Genomic DNA, 13690 nt, shown 5'->3' on the forward strand with positions numbered 1-13690 from the left:
GTCTACTGTAAAAACCAGAGCTACTCAGATAGCTGCCCCCAGCCCTGAGCATAGGGCCTTGCATTTAGCGGCATTTAATCAAGATTTGTTGATGGACTGATTGATCTGGGTCTCCCATATCAAGTGTAGCCTAAGTTTCTTAGATTTTTTTTAAAGGGATTGGAACTAAGATTTAAAGCCAACTCTTAATGCACTACCCTCTCCATTCCCACAGTCCTTTGGGCCCAGAACCTTAGAACCTATTTATAATGCATGAGTTTCAAAGCCCCTGTGGGGACCAGAAGGCAAGAAGGAAGGCAGGACAATGCTGTAAAAGCCCCTACACCATCTGGGTCATTGCACAGTGGTAAGCTGAAAGGGTCCTCTGGATCATCTGAAAAGATAGACCAAGCATTCTGTCGTAAGTTAGACGTCTGGAGTTAGGAATCCTTAGTCCCCCACTCCTAGTCCTGTGGCCTTGGGCAGGTTACTTAGCATCTGTGTGCAGCAGGTTCCCCATAAGCCAGTTCATAGGATTTCTGTCAGGATTACATTAACAAACACTTGGTAAGCCCTTGAGACAGTATCTGGCATGGAGAAGGCATCACTTGTATTTTAAATAATTAGCTTAGCAATATAGTGAAAGAATCTTTTATTGTGCTTTTAATTTTATGAAAATCGGGGGTCCATATAAACCAATTATGGTAACTCAGCTAACCAGAATATTTAATGAAACAGAACACCCTACTGTCCCAAAATGCAAGGCAGATCTGAGCCCACAGTATGTAAGAAAGTACAGACAGGAGCAGAAACAAAGTAGGGATCGGTAATAACTGAATTTAATCGGATCACAGAACACCGGGGGCACTAAAACAAAATCACGTTATAAATTTCTTAAATGAAATTATAAGGTCAGGAACAGGTATGAGCTATTCCAACTTTTTCAAAGCCTTTTTCATCATGATGGGGAAGAAAGGAAGCTGAGTGAGTTACTGTGTTCCTGTTTTAGTCATCAGACTTCAGCAAGAAAAATAAAGGGAGAGGGATGGATATATACAATTAGGAAGTAATTAAGGCCATGTAAACACAGCTGTTGATAAAGACACAGGTAAGGGAATTCTTAGAAAAATTAAATGTAACAAATCAGCAGGCAGAATGAAATGGGTCCCTAGGCAGCGAAGAAACTTGTTAATAAACTTGCTGAACCACCACCAACTCAGAAAAGTAACAGTGAGTGAGAACAAGGAAATTTTGCATTTTTAAGCTCTCTTAAAGTGAGCTGGGGAGAGAGAAGACCTTTGGGTGGCTAGTAGCCCCCAGGGCAAGAGAAGCAGTGACAGGACAAAGGCAGAAATGGCACAGCGTTTCTGCTGCTCGGCCTCCGTCTGTGGTTACAACATAATGTTTGGGGGGATAGAGCATGGTCAGAGTTACAATGACCTGGACTATATGAAGAAATCAATCTGCAAGCATTTATTGAGTGCCTCCGATGTCCAAGGCACCACGCCAAGTGAGAGATGCAAAGATGAGCAAAACTGGTCCTGGATCTCCAGAAACCCAGGACCGTGGGGACAACAGCTGTGAACTCAGTAACACAAGGTAAAAGGCAATCAATGCTGTGGCAGAGTTACATGCAGAGCATAGGGACACAAGAGGGAGGTGAAGTTCCACCAAGAGTATCAGGGAAGACTTCCTGTAGGAGGTGGCATTTGAACTGACCTTGAAGGGCAGATAAGAAAAATGCTTCAGACAGGGAAATGGCATGCATCCATCCATCCATCCACCCATCCAATTATCTACCCAATTGACAAATGGTTACTGAGCACTTACTTTCTAGCAGGCACTGTGCTAGTTGCTGAAAACAGATTTTTGAGTAAAAAGACAGAACTCCTGTCCTTGGGGAACAACTGGGAATGCAAATGTTCATTAAAGCATCAAACCTTCAGACATGGATCGCAGTATGGCAATGCCATGAGGGGTGGTGCTGGGAGCTGTCCGAAGCTCTCACGGGACTGTCTGACCTAGCAGAGAAGTCAGGGAGGGCCTTGCTGAGGAAGTGATGTGGAACTGAGACCCAAGGGGGCAGTCAGACACATCTGGGCAGAGAGAAGAGACCGCATCCCCACCCGAGAGAGCAGCATGCCTCAAGGTGGGAAATAAGTGCCAAAACAAGGGCTTGGAACAATCCAGGGAGGCTGGATCATGGTTTGGGGGGAAAAATGTGTGGAGACAAAGCCGCAGGAGCCAGCAGGGGCATGTGGGGTTTTGGTGAGAAGCTCCCACTCTTTATTCTAAGAACAATGAAAGTCTTAGAAATACCTTAATTGGTGTCATCGTATGGAGGGAGGAAGGAGGCAGAGTGGCAAGAGTTTGGCTCTGGGAAGATGACTTGGCTGACGAGTAGGACCACAGCGAATGAACCAGTGGCCCAGTGAGAGAGAGGGTGGTGGCCAGGACAGGGAGGACAGCAGCGGGAAAGGGGAGAAAGGATCTCAAGGGATATGTTAAGTGTAAGTGCACAGGACTGGCAGGAAGACTGCGAGGCCTTGGTTAGGGAGGGGAGGCATCCAGCACTCCTCTAGCTACAGGGCAGATGGCAGTGCCAATTCCCTGATAAGGGCAACAGGACAGGGCCAGTGTAGTAGAGACATGAGTTGTGGGGAATCGTGTGCGTGACGGTGTGATCAACATGTGTCTCTCCTGTAGACTCTAAGCCCCCTTCACGGGCAGGACTCTGTCTCCTTTTACTAAAAACTGTGTTCTTGGCAACTAGTATGGTGTCTGACAGAGAGCAAGTGCTCAGTAACTGCTTGTTAACTGAGTGCACAGTTGGATGAGTGGATGCCTTTGGTTAGGGACATGTGAAGTTTGAGGTGCTTCAACACATCTGAGAGGAGACTTCAGGTAAAAAGTGGAGAGATGGATGGGCTGTAGCTCAGAGAAGCGGTCGGGATGGGAGCTAGAGATGCGTGACCACCCAAAAAGAGTAGCTCAGGGGAGAAGACAAACAGGCCCTGGCTTCAGCCTTTAGGAATCCCAACGGGTCAGGTCCAGGTAGTGGAGAGAAGGTGCACAGAGGAGGAAGAGAAAGGGCAGCCAGAGTCAGAAGGAGTATGTTCAAGAAGGAGAGAGTGGTCAACGGTGTCAGTTGCAAGTAAGATGAGAACTGAAGAATGTCCTTTGGATTTAGCAACACTGAGGTCATCGGTGACCTTTGTGGGAGCTGTTTTTGTGGTGCGATGGGGTGGAAGCCAGATTGGAGGGGGTGTGGAGTGAGCAGTGGGAGGTGATGAAACAGTGACAGGGAGTAGACACAAGTCTTAAGAGAAGTTTGGCGGCAGAGAGGAGAGGGATAAGGCAGAAGCTGGGGAAAGGGAGGAATGTACCCTGGCAGGTGTGAGAAGTTTCAACAGCCCAGCATGGCTACAATAGTGGTTCTTGTGCCTTTTTTCCTGTCCCAACATCCCCGGAGGAACAGAAATCGAAAGTAATGAGCTTGAGTTTGGAGACATTAATTTGGGGAGTTATGGGGTAGGCAGGGGGAGAAAGATATCTGTAGGGTAGCTGGAAAGATGGTCTGGAGTAGCACTGGCAAACTTCAGCCACCAAATCCAGCACCCCCCCCCCCAACCTGTTTTTATATGGCCAGCCCATGAGCTAAGAATAGTTTTCACATTTTTTTAATGTTTATTTATTTTTGAGAGAGAGAGACAGACAGAGTGCGAGCAAGGGAGGGGTGGAGAGAGAGGAAGACACAGAATCCAAAGCAGGCTGCAGGTTCTGAGCTGTCAGCACAGAGCAGACCTGGGGCTTGAACTCACAGACCATGAGATCATGACCTGAGCTGAAGTTGGACGCTTAACCAACTGAGCCACCCAGGCGCCCATTTTTACATTTTTAAATGGTTGACAAAGTCAAAAGAAGAATAATGTTCTGTGACACAACATAAAAAGTACATGAAGTTCAAATTTCACTGTCTATAAGTTTTATTGGAACACAGCCATGCTCACTCATTTGCATATCATCCATGGCTGCTTTTGCACCACTGAGGTAGGTTGCATAGCTAAAACAACAGACTGACTGGCCCACATAGCCTAAAATATTTCCTAGCTGGCCCTTTACAGAAAATGTTTGCCAATCCTTAGTCAAGGGCACAGGACAGCAATTGGGGCAACTTCCTGGCAGTCAACATTATGAAAAAGAATCAAGTTAAATGGGACCAGATCACACTGTGCATTAAGGAAAACAGGTGGCTGGCCATTTGTAGGATGCGGTAGGGGTGGCACCAGCCTGATATCTCTGGGTCTATCACGGACATTTGTTCCCCCTCACCGTGCCCTGCCCCCTGCCTTGTTGACATCACAAGGCTCAATGTAAAGGTCACTTCTTCAGGGAAACATTTCTCCTCCCTTCCCCCAGTGTTCCGACATCTTAGACAAAATCTTTACTTTTCCTTTACAGCATTTATTGCCATGGTAATTCAATAATTATTTGCAGAATTCTTGGTTTACTGCCTGTCTCTCCCCCCAGACCACAAAGCTCTTTGGTGTAATGACTAACAGAACAGATTCTGGAGACAGGCAGCTTGGTTCAGTCCTAACTCTATCATTTACTGCCTCCATCATTTACACTTTACCATCTACCATGGCTCACTTACCATCTTCTGACCTCAGCTGTCTCATCAATAAAATGGAGACAGTGAGAATCTATATTACTTAGGGTCGCAAGGATTGAACAAGATAGTAAGATACAGGGAGCAGAGCTTGCAATATACTAAGTGTTCAATAAATATATCATCTTTAGTGACTACTTGGATAAGCAGAGTGTGAGAAAACAGAGGTGAAATCCAAATTTCAGAGCAACTGGGTGGATGGTTGCTGGAGACATTTCTGGAGACAAGGAACACAGGAAGGGGAGAAGGTTTGGGGGACAGCCAAGTACTGATGCAAGGTAGACGGGTGCAGGGGGAGTTCAGCAGAGTTGGTGGGTGGGTAGGGGACTGGTGGGGTATGGAGAGCACTTGAAATCTCTGGGAGATATAGCTTGGGGGAAACAGCAGATTGCTGGGCTGTGGTTTGGGCCTATGTGAAAATTCCCTGGCATTTGTCATTGCTGTTGTGTGATTATCTGTTTAGACCCTAATAAACATGAGCTATTATTATTCTATGTTCCTTGAGAACTCTTACTACCTTGTCTTGTTGACTACTGGATCTCCAGTACCTCTAGCACAGTTCCTAGCACATAGCAGGTGCTCAGTAAGTATTTCTTGAAAGAATAATTAAAGGAATGAAGAAAAGGAGAGAGACATACACATATTAACTTAAGGAGGAATTATCTATCTGCTGGCCTCTATCTGAGGGCCCAGTAGAGAAGACATAGCATTTTTTAAGGACAGCACACTAGAGACATAGAGGGGGACTGTTATTAAAATATCTGTGATAAAAAATTTTCAGTGTCTACTTGACTGGGCTAAGGGATACCCAGATGACCGGGAACATACTATTTCTGAGTATCTGTGAAGATGACTTCCAGGAGAGATTAGAATTTAAATTGGTAGACCACATAAAAGACAATTGCTCTTATCAATGTGGGTGAGCATCACTCAATCCACTGAGGGCCTGAATATAACAAAAAAGGCTGAAGAAGTTCAAATTTGCCCTGTCTGAGCTGGGACATCCATCTTCTCCTCCTTCCCTCAAACATGGGCACTCTTGGTTCCTGGGCCGTTGGACTTGAATCAGGACTTACACTATAGGCTCCCGTGTTTTCAGGCCTTGGGTTTGGATTAGAGCTACATCACCAGCTTTCATGGGCCTACAGCTTACAGATGGCAGATTGTGGGACGTCTCAGCCTCCATAATGGTGTGAGCCAATGCCTCACAATAAACCTCTTTCTATATATGTACATTTATCCTGTTGGTTCTGTTCCTCTGAAGAACCCTAAATGGTATCCTTAGGGACAATTTCCTCAAAGCCCTGCTAGTAGGTGAATCCAAGCTGCTAGTGAATGCCTCTTTCCCTGATTCAACTGCCTCACCTGAGAAGCATAGAGAAAGTGGAGACTGCAGAGTCTCCCTGCCAACCCTCCCTCCAGCAAGAATCTTCTCTCTTGACTAGGTTAGGGTTTGGGGGAACAAAACCATAGAAGAAAGAACCCTCCAGATATCTACATATTCTGCTCCTAGCAATGGGCAATGTTTATATTCCTCTTTTGACTTTCCTACCAACTCTAAGAGGCAAAATATCTACAATTTACAGGAAAGAATCTGGGGCCTAGAGAAAGAAAGTAACTTACCTGAGATCATATAGTTAATAGGTGGCAGAGGGGAGATTTGAAAATAGAAATGTCCATGAGGTTCCTAAGCTGTATTAGTCAGGGTTCCTCAGAGAAAGAGAACCAACAAGACAATAGGATCCCTCTCTCTCTCTCACTCTGTCTCTCTGTCTCTCTGTCTCTCTGTCTCTCTGTGTGTGTGTGTGTGCGTGTGTGTGTGTGTGTGTACACAATTAGGGAGGGTGACAAGTCCCAAGCTCTGCTGGGTGAGTCAACAAGCAGGACCAGGAGAACCAATGGATCCAAAGACCATGTTCTAATCTAAAGACCAGCTGACTTGAGATTCAGGAAAAGCCTATGTTTTAGTTTGAGTTCAAAGGCAAGGAAAAAAACAGATGTTCCAGCTCAAAGCAAGAGGATGGGGTATGGTCAGCCTTTTGGCTCAATTCAGGTATTCAAATGATTTGAATGAGGCCCACCCAAGTTAGGGAAGGCAATCTTTGCTCAGACTGCCGATTTAAACTCACCCAAAACTACCCTCACAGAGACACCCAGAGTTTGACCAATATTTGGGCACCCCATGACCCAATTAGACACATAAAATTAGCTATCAGGCAAGCCCATGGACTTCCACTATATCACACCCAGCTGTGCTTGGGTCTAGAAAGTCCTCCCCAGTGATGTCATAAAATGTTACTTACCCCCAGAGATCCCTCGCAAAACGCAGCAACCAGTATCTTAAGAATACATAAATTTTCTCTGCCAGTTAAATAGTAGTCTAAACTAGTTCCTGTAATTACTTCCTTGATTGAACCTAACTTCTCCCCACCTAGCCCTAAACATACTTTCACTGTTTCTAGATAGGCAACTGGAAATCTCAGATGTTCAGATCATTCAGACCTGAGAAAGGTGAAAGCAGAGTGGGGGATAGGAAAATGAAACTCACCATGACACAAAGAGAGAATAGGATACAGTAATGGGAACCTACAAAGGGAAGTAGGATTGTTTGGTTCCTTTGCCAGTTGTAATGTATGTGCCTCAAAAGATATTTCTGTGAAGACACTAAATTTTCAATGCCTGATACACTATAGGCACTTAAAATATTTAATGAATGGATCAATATGTCCATCTTCCCTTTCTTTTTCTTGTTTGTGCCCTCTAAACCTGAGAGACTGTCCCCATTTTCCTGCACATGAAGGAAATCATGATGATACTGCCTTACTGCCTTGTCCCTCCTCTTTCTTTGATTTTTAGCTCTGAGGTCTTCTTGGGTTTGGCAATCATCTTCCACCTGGGCCTCCTTTCCCCTAACCCTTCCAAATCAAATAAGTATATTTCACTCCTGTGAGCATATTGGCTCAGTTAACTCTATGAAGCTCTGTTAGCCAACCTTTCTGCTGCACTGCTGGGCGATGTGTCATCTGCAGATAGAATAAATTCAAAGGCTGCATAATCACCACTTACTCCTGGAAAGAGCCACATGGCAGTGACTGGATTCTCCAGTAACTTGGCTTTGTATGAATCTATTATGATGGTTCTTAGACATGGTACTAACTTTTTCCAAGAGCTCACAGGGAAAAGAAGAATGATGTCCAATATCTTATAGCTATGACATTCTTCTCCCGAGGGCTTGGATCCTTTAAGAAATCCCTGTCCCAATGTCATGTTCTATCCCTGAACATGAGCAAAACATCTCAGGTGGGCAGACCCATTGTATTTCTCTAATACTGTTTTGTGCTCAGCACTTAGTTAACTCTGTGATAACTAAAGAAGTTTATGAGGTGGTTCCCTGACCACGACGGAATGTACAAACTAGCCCTGCCATTATATGCTTTTATAATAGTGGACAAATGTATAAAACAATTCTTCAGATATTGGACAGTAGGTGTACAAAACTGTGATGTCTAAGAGAAAGGAAACAACTGAGGTGAGTCCTATGATTATCCTGGCTTTCTGTCTAGAGTCATTTATCAGACTTTTGGACAATGAAGAGGAACTCAATTAGAGGATGGAGTCTCCCTGAGCCTAAGAGACAGGGATTAAAGTTAAGGGAGATTCAGGTGGTTGGAATTTGAGGGACAGAGTACCATAGAAGAAATAGCTATGCAAAAGAGCTCCAGACATCTTCACTTGGTGTCCTTGTTTGTATAAATAATAAATTGCATATGCAGGGTGTGACTCCATAAAACCACATGGAGAACAACTACCAGAGAAAGAACAATGATTGGAGAGCTATAAGCTGAACAACTATCACAAGTTACACGTGGCTGGGAAGCACTGAAGTTCCAAAAAAACTAAAGTGAAGAAAATTTGTTGAACACCAGGGAATTCGGTAGAGACCCTAGAAATGTCAAGTCTTAAAAGTAGTGTTAAATTAGCACTACCAACAAACCTAAATGGGTATTCAACTAGTAACAGTAAATTAACTGCCTGTCAGAACAAAATTCAACCAACAATTTAACATTTACAGTGCTCTGCCTTCAATTAAAAATTAGACACGAAAATAACTAAGCAAATGTGAACCATAGCTGAAAAATCAATCTGCAGAAACAGACTAGAAATAAGAGAGATGATGGAATTATCAGACAATGATTGAAAACAGCTATAATATTTTTAAGGAATTAGACGGAAACATGAACCAAATGAGAAGAGAAATGGAAACTACTTTTTTAATCCAAATAAAACTTCTAGAGCTTAAAATGAAAGATTTGCAATAAAAAAATTAAGTGGATGGCATCACAACCACTTTGACACTGTGAAAGAAAAGGTCAGTGAACTTGAATACAGGGCAATGAAAACTATACAAGCTGACGCACAAAATACGGGAATAAAAAGGCTGAGAAAATGAAGGCAGCCTAAGCAACCTGTGGGAGAATACCAAACAGTCTAACATATGTTTAATTGGTACCCTAGAGGTAGAGAAGGTGAGGCAGGTAAATATTTGAAAAAATAACGGATGAAAAATTTACAAATCTTTCATGAACACTATATACCCACAGATCCTAGAGGCTCAATTAACATCAAGCAGGATAAATATAAAGAACACTTTACAAATACGCATCAAAACTGAATTGCTAAAAGCAAATCATAAAGGAGATCTTCAAAGCAGACAAAGAAAGAAGATACACTATACACAGGAGGAGTGATGAGAAGTACCTCTGGCTCCTTGTCATAGATTATGCAGTAAGAGGATAATGGAATGATAATTTTTAAATGATGAAGTAAAAAAAGTGACAACACAGATTTCATGGCCAGTGAATATATTCTTCAAAGACTAAGACCCAAAATGCTGAGAGACTCCATTGCCAGCAAACCAGTACTACATTTAGCAAAAGCCAAATAAATATTTTCTGGCTGAAAGAAAATGATTCCAAATGAAAACTCAAGTCTATGCAAAACAATGAAGAACACAGGAAAGGAAAGATATGTAGGTAAACATAAAATGTTTTTTCTCATTTAAAAAATTCTTCTGAAAGATAATTATCTAAATCAAAATAATAACAACGTTTTGTGAGGTTCATAACAAATGTGTAAATGAAATATATGACAATAATAGCACAGAGCACTGAAAGAGGAATGGAGATATACTGTTGTAAGAATCTTACATTGTATGTGAAGCAGAATATTTTGAAGGTACACTTTGGTAGTTAAAAACTCATATTGTAATTCCTATTGCAACCACACACCCAGAAAACTATAAAATGAAATAATTAAATAAATGATAACATACAATTAATAATAAAATGAAGAAATAATAAAATGGAATACAAAAAAATATTCAATTAATCCAAGCGAAGGCAAGGGGAAAAAAGCAAAAAATAAAGAGACAAATAGCAGGGTGGCAGACCTAAACCAACTATTTCAATATCTGCATTAAATGTAAATAGACTAAATACAGCAAGTCTGATGCAGAGATTGTCAGATTGGACAAAAAAGTAAGCTATTCTTCAAGAAATTCACCTTACATATAAAAACATACATAGTTTAACAGTTGAAATACAAGGGAATGATACACCATACAAACATGATAGCAAGAAGAGCTATATTCATAACAGATGAGGTAGACTTCAGGGCAAGGAATATTACCAGAGATAAAGGAGTCAATTCAATAAGGCCAGATGATATAAAAACAATCTTAATGGGTATTTGCTTAATAACAGATCTTTAACATACATGCAACAAAATTTGACAGAAATGAAAGGAGAAACACACAAATTTAAATTATAGTTGGAGTCTTCAACACTCCTCTCAATAATTGATAGAACAAGGAGGCATAAAATCAATAAAAATATAGATGACTTGAGTATCACTGTCAAACCTAAATGGCATTTATTCACCTAGTACAAAATATACACTCTTTTCAAGTGCACATGGAACATTCAACAAGATAGACCATACCCTAGACTGACTGTAAAAAACAAAACTATAAAATCTCCACAGGAAAATTTAGGAGAAAATCTTCACAACCTTGGGACAGATAAAGGTTTCACAGTATAGAAAACATATCTGCCATAAAATTAGAAAATTATTAAAATGGATAAATTTTAATGTTCATAAAAATTAAAAACTTCTCTTCAAAATACAGTTAAGGGGTTCCTGGGTGGCTCACTTGGTTGGGTGTCCGACCTCAGCTCAGGACATGATCTTGCGGTTCGAGAGTTCAAGCCCGTGTTGCACTCTGCGCTAACGGTTTGGAGCCTGGAGACTCCTTCAGATTCTGTCTCTCCCTCTCTCTCTCTGCCCCTCCCCTTTGTGAAGAATAAATAAACATTAAAAAATTAAAAAATAAAATACAGTTAATAAAGTGAATAGACAAGTCACAATCTGGGAGAAAATAGTCACAATACATATATCTGACAGGACTTCCATAAAAATATAGAAAAAGCTCTCATAACTCAATAATTCAAAAGACATATAATCAAAAATTTTGAACAGATTAACTTTCAACAAGCACTTCACACAAGAAAATATATGAATAATCAATAAGCATACAAAAAGGTGTTCAACATCTTTAATCATCAGGGAAATTTGCACTATACCCATAACGAGATGTGACTGCTTACTCACTGAAATGTACAAGACTGACAATGTCAAGTGTGGGTGAGGATGGGGAGCAACTGGAACTTTCCTACATTGCTAGTGGGGTATATGAGAGTATATTCATTTGGGGAAATAATTTGTCAGTTTCAAATAAAATTAAATATATACTTACTATATGACCCAGAAATTTTGCTCTTAGGTGTACACTCAAGAGAAATGAAAACATGCTCACACGGATTTGTGCATGAACACTTACAGCCCCTTTATTCACAATAGCTAAAATCGGAAACAACCCAAATATCCACCAACAGGTAAATGGATAAGCAAGTTGTGTTTCATGTATCCAATGAACTACTGCTCAGCAATGAAAAATAATGAGTCGTTGATGCACACAATATGGAGAAACTCTAAAACATTGTGCTTAGCAAAAAGGGGCCATAGATTTATGTAAAATTCAAAATCAGGCAAAACTAACCTGTAATATTAGAAATCCACTGAGTAGCTGTCTGGGTCAGGGGGTGGGGGGAATTGACTGCAAGGGGCACAGAAGGACTTTTGAGGTGATGGAAATGTTCTATACCTTGATTGTGGTGGTGGTTACACGGATGTGTACATTTGTCAAAACTTATTCAAGTGAGAATTTAAAACAGGTGCATTTTATTATATGTGTATATTATACCTCAATAAAGTTGATTTTTTATGAAGAGGTTTTTGTCCTTCAGGAGTCTGCAATTCAGATGGGGAAACTGGATTAGAAGTCCGGGGTATCTCCCTATGATCACACACAAGCCAGAGGGGCACTGGGCCCTGATTTATGCCTTGCACAGCCAGGTGCCATGGAGATCTGAGGAGAGGTAAGTGGGTGAGGGACTAGTCAGTATACCTTTCAGGAGGAACCTGTCCCAGGATCTGAAGGGAAAGGGAGAATCTGAGGAGTGGAGAGAAGGCTCGGGGTCCCCATGGACATATTCAGCACACGGAAGTAGCGTGCGGATGGCCTCCAGGCAGGCCATGCAAAAGACTGTGGCTAATTCAGATGAAGTTAGATGTGGGGAAGAATAGAGTCTTGAAAGCAAGGCAGAGGATATATAAGGCTGCAAATGGGCATCCACATGGTTCCTAAGCAGGGCAATAGCAGCACGGGAGTGATCAGGCTATGGGCGAGGAATCCAAGTCCAGGAATCCACGAAGGAGGCTCTGGCAGATGTGTAGACGTGAATTGACGGGTGCCTGACTTAGTGAGGTATCTTGTGAATACAAAGACCTAAGAACCATTCTGATGAGCACAAGCCATTGGGAAATGCTGACTCTGTCTTACAGAACTTTCTGAACCTTGAAGAGGCTGCCAACCCCAATGGATAGATCTCAGACTCTGAAGTGCACAGCCCTAACTCCAAGCCTGACTCCACCACAAACTTGGGCAAATTCTTAAAGCACCTCAAACCCGAGTTTTCTTATTTGCAATATGGAAATAATAATTCTCAACTTGTGGGGTTATTGAGATTACAGGTGAGGTTGGTGAAGCACCTACCATCAGGTGGTAACAAATGATAGACATTACAATTAGTTCTGTGGTTGATCAGAGATTCCTAGGACTACTGGACGAGGTATCTCCTCCCTTTGGATCTCAGAAGTGGGGTCACAACTACACTGCATGAGTGAAAAGAGAAAAGTTAATGTACCCATAAACCTACAGGTATAGTAGTCATCAAGGATAAGCAACACTGGGTATAAACATTATTCACATATGTGCTGTGTATAGGCCACAGAAAGAGAGTGAGATGGGTCCTTTTCACTAAATAACAAAGGGTCAAGGGGCTGATTATGAAAATTTGGGCCAAGGGGTTCATAATTTGCAGTTTTTCCATTGGGAGAAGGATGCCTTTTTAATTTGCAAATTGACCGAGAGTAGCCTACTTAGCCAAACATCTCTGTCATTAAGTGGCCCCCTCGACGCTTTGACGCAGGTAACTGTGGCTCTGAGGGAATCCTAGGAGACCACTGCTCCAGAATCTCGCCTCCAGGTAGGGGCATATGTTGGGGATGTTGGGCAAGTACGAACTTAATATAGTTGCTCAAATCTAGAAAATATAATTTTCTCTATATTGAGATAGGAAACAGGTATTTCCTGAACACATACTGTTTATACGGCAGGCACTTTACTAGAGGTTTTACCTGGATTGTCCGGAATAACCAACTGTTCACTTATTCAACAATTACTTATTGAGTTCCAACGGGCACTGTGCAAAATGTTAGGGATGCATTGGGACTATAAGCACAGGAGATCACTACCAGTCGAGAACAGATCCAGAGCAGAGGCCCAGCACATAACCAGGCCCTAGTAGTGGAAACTCTGTGTGTGTGTGTGTGTGTGTGTGTGTGTGTGTGTGTGTGTGT

Source organism: Panthera uncia, chromosome B1, assembly GCF_023721935.1.
Source record: "Panthera uncia isolate 11264 chromosome B1, Puncia_PCG_1.0, whole genome shotgun sequence".
Lineage (NCBI taxonomy): Eukaryota > Metazoa > Chordata > Mammalia > Carnivora > Felidae > Panthera > Panthera uncia.